The sequence below is a fragment of the Echinops telfairi genome, unplaced genomic scaffold (genome assembly GCF_000313985.2).
Source record: "Echinops telfairi isolate 266 unplaced genomic scaffold, ASM31398v2 ScPeMD7_7427;HRSCAF=8465, whole genome shotgun sequence".
Classification (NCBI taxonomy): domain Eukaryota; kingdom Metazoa; phylum Chordata; class Mammalia; order Afrosoricida; family Tenrecidae; genus Echinops; species Echinops telfairi.
The window spans coordinates 13,284,751-13,293,186 of record NW_022111327.1 but is presented as its reverse complement, the minus strand read 5'-3'; the positions used below and the strand labels follow the sequence as shown (position 1 = coordinate 13,293,186).

At 39.9% G+C, this 8,436-nt stretch overlaps 1 pseudogene; it reads left to right on the top strand.

Annotated features, from left to right (window-relative positions):
- The first annotated feature begins 2,565 nt into the window (after positions 1 to 2,565).
- Positions 2,566 to 3,504, top strand: LOC101663329 (annotated as a pseudogene).
- The last annotated feature ends 4,932 nt before the right edge of the window (positions 3,505 to 8,436 follow it).

Here is an 8,436-nt window from a genome sequence, read left to right as displayed (position 1 = left end):
AGGCCTGGTGGGCCAGGATGTGCTCCAGTCTCAGTGGAGAGGTCTGGGGGGCTGGCCCCAGTCCCAAAAACTAAGTGGATGCCTGCCCCTCCCCCTAGAAGAATTTATTTCAAAGGATGGTACTGAATCCGCAGCTTCGGGAGAGGGACATATCTGATCGGAGCACACAGGAGCAGATGATGGGGGAGAAGAGACTGGAGCTATAAATCTTTATGAGAGTAGTCAGCTTCATCTTTACCTTTAATAAAAGAGGTTGTCACAGTTACAGGGTTGACTTGAAACAAACTTTAGGAATTCCATTCCTGCTTTTCTTGAGTTTAAGTTTCAAAAAATTATTGATCCTTCAATTATATGATAGAGAGGAGGGCAGCCATTGATTCGTTCAATATTGGTTATGGTTAATTTTACTATTGAGACCTCATGTTTAGAGGCAAGAGCTTCCCAAATTACAAAGAAACCTCAAATTACTTCTAAAAGAGAGATGAATGATTCTATTGAAGATAAGTTACCCTATGGGGCACTGTGGAACTGTGGGGTTGCCACGACTGTCATCTTTACCAAAGGCTGCTGGATACTGCCAATCTTTCAAGTGGCAGTTGCAGCACTTTACCCACTTCACCAAGGTTCCTTTTTATCTACTGAGACTGAGATACAATTTATTTATTTATTTATTCATGCATGCATGCCTGGGAAAAGGAGAAAGAGATTATTCCAGGGGAGTGACTAGCAGATTTGAAGGCATGGTGTAGTCATGGAACTTAAGAAAGTTCTGTACAGAGTATGATCAGGACATGAGAAATTAGCCAGGGATGCAATATATCCAGGTCATGCTTGGCTCTATATGCAGTAGGTGGAGCTTGGTTGCAGAACTTCCTGGATTCAAAGTATGACGTTGGTTACTGGATCCCTATTTACTGAGATCAAAACCAAACCAAGTCTATTATCTATACATAGAAATTTCGTTTACCTGACAGCTGCAGGCAAGGGTCTAGTATTTGCACAAGAATCCTGGGATAGTTCTGAGAATGCCCTTGATAGACCCCAGTATACCTTGGAAATCTCTGAGGACCCAACTATCTATTCTTTAGAGGGTACTTAGAAGAGAACCTGAGGTTGGCCTGGAGTCTCTGGAAGCAAATACCAGCAAAAACCCCTGTCCCTCATGGGAATGCACTTCAGTCTTTCTAACAACCCAGGCCTGCAGTGATGACAAAGTAGGTTTGCCTTCCTATACCTACATCCACCATCTTACTCTTTAGTTTCCTTCTTCCCAAGTGCTTTGTGGTCTCCAGGGGACCATAATACTCCACTCTAATGGCTCTGGTAGATAAACTCTGGGATCTCCTTCTGCCCAGCCACAATCAGCCACACTTGGATACTGCAATAGTTTCCAGAGCCTCCTATAGTATATTTCCTATTCTAAAATGCAAATATCTTCAGGTCAAAACCAAATACCAGTTGGCACAGAGTTGATTCCAAGTCATAGTGACTCCCTGTGTGTCAGAGTAAAACAGTGCTCCATAGTTTTTCTTTCCTTTCTTTTTAACTTTTTATTGTGAATTAGATGAAGGTTCACAGAGCAGATCATCAGTTTCCTTTCAACAATCCTTACACATTGTGTTTCAGCTCATCCACTGCAGTCCCCTGAGTTGTACCGTCACTTAGGTCCACTTCCTTTTTGTGTTTCCTGTTTCCACTCCTACTTCTTTCCTAACCCTCTGAACTTGGTCCTTTGGTAAATGCTGTCCTTTGATCCCAAATGTTTGAGTATTCTAACTCAGGAATGAGTTTGGTGCCAGAAATGGAGAGTGACTAAAGGTCATAGTTCTGGGGGTCCACAAGGCTCTATCTAACCAGTAAGCTTGGTGAGAGTGAGCTGAAACTTGGACTTTGCTAATGACAAAAACAATTATGATAAAAGCTCGCTTTTGCCCTATACGGGCATTCGTTTTCATTCCTTTGGTCCTTGCACCAGACTTATGTGAGACCTAGGGATTCCTCAACTTTGCAATTTCCCATTTTACAACATAAATTAAGACGACTGCTGAAATCACAGATATTTTCATCCTGTATTATAATCATTGCCAAGCTCTTAAAATATCTGACTTTCACCACTCCTTTGAAATTACGGTTTATGAGACAGCTATTTCTATACATTTGCTTCCTTCACAAGCCTACATATTTTATGTGTTTGCTAACACGATTTTGAGGAGGTGTCCCTAATGTCACCAGCCTCTAAAGTGGTTCACGGCACAAAATGAAAAGTGGAGCTTATGCTTAGTGTGAATAATTTTTACTTCAAAGGATTTCCTTTGTAAGCAGACAGTACTGAGAAGCAAGGGCAAATTTAAGTCAGCAGATACCTATTAAAAGGAGGCCAAGCAGCGCAGTGATTACGCATTGGGCTGCTAACCACAAGGTCAACAACTTAAAACCATCAGTTACTCTGTAGGAGACTGGATGAGGTTGCTACTCCTGTAGAGTTACAGTCTTGCTTTCTGCCTGTGGACGCCATGGAGGAAGCATCCTTCGGGTCCCTGGCACCCCCACTGTTCCACTGCACTCATGTCTAAGTCAAAGTCTCCTAAAGAGCCTGAACAGCTGCGGAAAGTCGTCATCGAAGAAACCACAGATGAGAGTCTGCGGAGCCATTGTGAGCAATGGGGGACCCTCATGGATTGTGTGATCAGGAGAGATCCAAGCACCAAGCGCGCCAGAGACTCTGGGTTTGTCACTCACTCTGCTGTGGGGGAGGGTGATGCAACCATGACTGCAAGGCCACGCAAGGTGGGTGGAAGAGTTGTTGAACCAAAGAGGGCTGTCTCCGGAGAAGACGCTCAAAGACCAGGTGCCCGTGTAACTGTGAAAAAGATCTTTGTCGGTGCCATCAAGGAAGACACTGATGAGCACCACCTCTGAGATTATTTTGAGCAATAGGGGAAATCGAAGTAACTGAAATCATGACTGATGGAGGCAGTGGCAAGAAGAGGGGCTTTGCTTTTGTGACTTTTGATGACCATGACTCCGTAGATAAGATTGTCATTCAGAAATCCCATTCTGTGAATGGCCACAACTGGGAAGTAAGGAGAGCGCTGTCGAAGCCAGAGATCGCCGTGCCTCTTCCAGTCAAAGAGGTTGAAGTGGTTTTGGATACGGTGGTGGTGGCCGAGGAAGGGGTTTTGGTGGGAATAACAAATCTGGTCTGGGCAGAAACTTCAGTGGATGTGGTGGCAGCTGTGGCAGCAGTGGATGTGGAGGCAGTGGGGATGGTTATAATGGATTTGTTAATGATGGAAGCAATTTGGGAAGTGATGGAAGCTACAATGATTTTGGCAATTACAACAAGCAATCTTCTATTTTGGACTGATGAAGGGAGGAAACTTTGGGGACAGAAGCTCTGGCCTTTACGGTGGCAAAGGTGAATACTTTACCAAACCACGAAACAAAGGTGGCTGTGGTGGTTCAAGCAGTAGCAGTAGCTAGGGCAGTGGCAGGATATTTTAGTGACTACCAGGAAACAAAGCTTAGCAGGAGAGGAGGGCCAGAGAAGTGATAGGGAAGCTACAGGTGACAACAGATCTGTGAACTCTGCCAAGCACAGTGGTGGGAGCCATGTTTTAGACAATACTCACGTGTATGGACAAATGAACTTGAGGACTGTATTTGTGAATAATTGTATAACAAGTTATTTTCGTTCCTGTTCTATGGAAAGTGTAGAACATTCCAACAAAGAGTTTTAATGTAGGTTTTTTTCTCTTTTTTTGCATCCACGCTGTTGATTGTTAAATGTAATAGTCTGATCATGATGCTGAATAAATGTCTTTCTAAAAAAAGGTACAGTTTTGGAAACCCACACGGGCAGTTCTACCTGTTATATAAGGTCACTGTGAGTAGGAATTAACTCAATGGAAGTGAATTGTTCGTCCTTGTTTATGTTGGTGGCTAGTAAGCTAAGTATTGATTTGTGAGTATAAATGACATCTCCAAGTCTAGTAGTTTAACAACAACCTAGAGAAAAATGGCAGTTATCTTAAACATATTGATAAATTCTCAGATATAATATATATTCTGAGATAGAATAATAATATTAGTGAAATGAATAGAATAATAATATTAGTGAAATGTTGTTTCAGTTTCAAATATCTCACAGGATTTTTAATGTATTGTATTATTCCATTTTAATTTTTAATAATCTCCATTACTGTTTTCCCTAATTTAGTTGTTTTTGATGACATTTTTGGTTACTTATTTTAAACTGTCTTTTTACTATTTGTTTAAAATTTCAATGTATACATTTGGTTTTTCTTAATTTTACAGGTAATCCATAACTACAGCATCCTCTCAAAAATACATGGAGTTTCCAATTCTTTAATTAAAATCTTTCCCCCATCATAACATTCACTTCTGTCTCTCTTGGTTGCAAATTTTAAAAAATTTTAAACAGTTCTATTGGCACTTCTTCCACATATCATACAATTCAATAGCTCAATTATTTCAAGAAGAATTGTACAATCTTTACCATAATCAATTTTAGAACATATTCTTTTTCTCTGTACTGGTTAGTCATGTAATTTTTTAAATTGTGGCAAAGATATACACAATAAAACATTTACCAATTCAACAACTTCTACATGTATAATTCAGTGCCATTGCTTATACTCTCCATGTTGTACAACCATTATTGTTAACCCTCTCCAAATTGCTCCACTCAGAAAAAATTATAACTTCTCTTTTTATATTAACAAAGAACCCTGGTGGTGTAAATGGTTGTTTATTTGGCTGGTAACTGCAAAGCCGGTAGTTTGAACCCTCCAGCTGCTCTTAGGGGGAAAGATGAGGGTTTCTGCCCCCATAAAGATTTATGGCCTAGATTATAGATTGGTCTCAGGAAATATGGCCGACAGATAACAAGCCCGGGAAGATCTCCTCTTCAACTACAAGAGAGGTTCCACTAGAAGGGGTATGCTGCACTTTCTGGAATTAAGAAATTCAACTTAAAAGCGTGTAGATCAAAGTTTCTAAAATTGGGAGAGCAGCAATGCCTGATCATAGACACCCTTTACCACTGACCAGCAGCATGGGCGCCTTCTGTGAGCCCTACTCCTCCCCAGCACAGCCAACTTTTTTCCCAGCCTCTGAGGAAACCCAGCCAGCCAAATATCTTACCTTGATGGCTTCTGGGGACCCTGGCGGATAACAGATTTCGTGGGCAGCTTGATGCAGACATAAAGCAGTACCCAAGCTTCACTTCTCGCCATTTTTTCCTCCTTCTTCCTTCTTTTCAGCTGTGTTCCCTGGTGTCCTCCCCCAAGACTTGCCCCACCTCCCCTACATAGTATCTGCATGCGCACAGTAATGGGACAAGGGAAGCATGAATCCCCACCCACAAGTGGTTTCAGCTTTTCCATTGTTTTATTTTCTTCGGGTTTTTAACTTTTGTTCTATTTTAGTACATTTTTTTCCTAGTTCTCAACCACTTACTCTTACGGAGTCCTCTTTAGGTGCAACTCCACCCCCCTCTTCATGAGAATATGAATTCATTGCAGGGGGAAAAAAGGCAGGCCTGCAAATTCCGGAAAACACACCCAAACAAGGGATTTCCCGCCCCCCCACTTGAGGGCATAGAAACACCCATATATACACTGCCATAGCAATAAAAGTTCAGCACATACACCAAGGCACAACTGAATCTTTTGTCCCTCCTTTTTTATGCACATCTACTCTTTTCCCCTTTCTTTTCTGTCTCTTTTTCCTTGTAAAATATATTTACATGAAACTTATTAATTCTGATTATCCCTCTTAAGAAATATTTTCCTATTATTTTTATAAATCTATTGTCCTATCCAGACAGACACTTACTATTACTATCATTATTTTCATTTTATTCCCCCTCTTCCCACCACTCTACCCTACACCTTCCCAAATTACCCATCTTTTTCCACTTTTCTACATTTCACCACTGTATGTTTTCCAGCTAACATTAGACCTCTCCTCTGTCACTAGGTAGAGCCAACTAACCTCTATATGATACAGCAGTTCACATGCCATACATAGCTGTACTTCCAAGCTGAGGAAACATCAGTCAACTAGGGTAAACTTAAAAAAAAATTCAAGAAAAACAAACAAAACCAACTGAAAGTCACCTAACACAACGAAGTACTCTGAAGACGAGGCCCTGGAATTACCAGAAACAGAATTCGGAAGAACGATGTTTGCATGTTTTCAAAAAAGGTAGAGAACACTCATAAGAATAATGGAAGAAACTGAAGACTAAAATTCTTAAACTAAAAGGAATGGAAGATAAATAATGGGATAACAAAATTAGGTAATATAATAAATGACCTGTGGAATAGAATGGAAGAAAAGGAAAGTTGAATGAGTGAGCTCAAAGAAAATCACTCTGACTAAAATTGGTAAGAGAAACAATCAACAACAACAAAACAAAAGAAAAATAATTCTAAGAGAGCCTGAGAATGATGTGGGACACTATCAAGAGAAATAGCCTACATCTCATCAGAATCCTGGAATAAGAAGAAACTAACAAAAATCTAAAGAGAAATTAGTATCAGAAATTTGGGGACAAAGTTTGCCCAATATCACAAAGGAAACGAAAATAACAATTCAAAAAGCTGAGAGCCTCTCAAAGACGATAGCTCCCCAAAGAAAAATGTCACAACATACTCTAGTCAAACTCTCCAGTTTCAAGGAAAAGAAAAGAATCCTGAGGGCAGTCATAGGAAAATAAAAGTCACCTACAAAGGAAAATAGATAACAGTTCAGACTTCTCAGTAGAAATTATTCAGGCAAGAAGACAATGGAATAACATATATAAAACTCTGAAAGAAAAAAAACAAGTGCCAACCAAGAATCTTACCCTGTTTCCCGAAAGTAAGACAGTGTCTTATATTAATTTTTGCTCCCAAAGATGCGCTAGGTCTTATTTTCAGGGATATCTTATTTTTCCATGAAGAAGAATATGGTACACATTTATTGTTGAACAGCAAAAAAGGAAATTTATTACCTGTATACGGTACGGTAGTAGTTGTCATCACAAACCAGCATAACCAGACAAACTGTGAATCCTACAGTATCAAGAGTTTCTTGTTACTACCATTATTTCCATGTACAACAATCTATGGTACATTTACTCGCACACCCTGTCTGCTCCGGCTGTGCTTTGGCCAACAGTGAGCTGCATGTTGGCGCCTGCCACTATGGTCCAGAGTCCAGAGTTATGGTAGCTTCGGGGGGCCTTATTATCGGGGAGGCCTTATGTTTGGGAAGGTCTTATTTTTCAGGGGATGCCTTATATTTCAGCAAGAGGCAAAACTGTAAGTAGGTCTTATTTTCAGGGGATGTCTTACTTTCGGGGAAACGCAGTATGTCCAGAAAAATTATCCCTCAAATATGAGAGAGAAATAAAGGTATTTCCAGACAAGAAAAAAATTAAAAGGATTCATAAAAACAGGACTAACATTACCAAAAAAATATTAGCCAGATTTCTATGAACAGAGAATCAACGAAGGCAGAGGCAAACATGAGCACATCAGATAGGACAACACTATCCAGAAACCAATACAATTAAAGTAACAATTAAAAGAATGCAGAAATAGAGGAGAAACAAACCAATAAAACCACACACACACACACTCACACACAGGGAAATGAAACCAAAACAAACGCAGCATAATGACAGCAACAAACCCTCATACATCAATAATGACACCGAATGTCAATAGATTAAATAGACCAATCAAGTAACAGAGAGTAGCAGACTGGATTAGAAAACAAGATCCATGTATATTCTGCCTGTAAGAGACGCATCTTAAACACAAAGACAAAAATAGACAAAATAAAAAGACGGTGAAAAATTTACTAAGTCAAAGACAATCATAAAAATGCAACGGTGGCAATATTAAACTCTGATAAAATAGACTTCAAGGCAAATAACATAATGAGAGACAAAAATGGGCACTACGTAATGATTAAAGGAACAATACAACAGGAATATGTAACGTTAATAAAAAGTAGGCAGGGTGGGGCTGGGTGCTTGGCGGACCAGGACATGGGGCGGGGCAGGGGCTTGTGGTGGGCGATACCGTTAATAAACATATACACCAAATTAAAAATCCTGAAAATACATCAATCAAATTTTTAGAGTTGAAAATAGAAATAAATGACACAAAAATAATAGTAAGAGAACTCAATATGCCACTATCGAGGAAAGACAGATCATCAGCAAAGGAAGTCAGGAAAGAAACAGAAGAGCTAAACCACACAATCAATGAGCTCGACATCCTACACATATATAGAGCATTCCACCCAACAACAACACAGTATACATTCGTCTCCAGCATACACGGAACATACCCTAGAAAAGATCACATGTTAGGACATCGAGCAAGCCTTAACAAATTCAAAAACATTGATCCTACA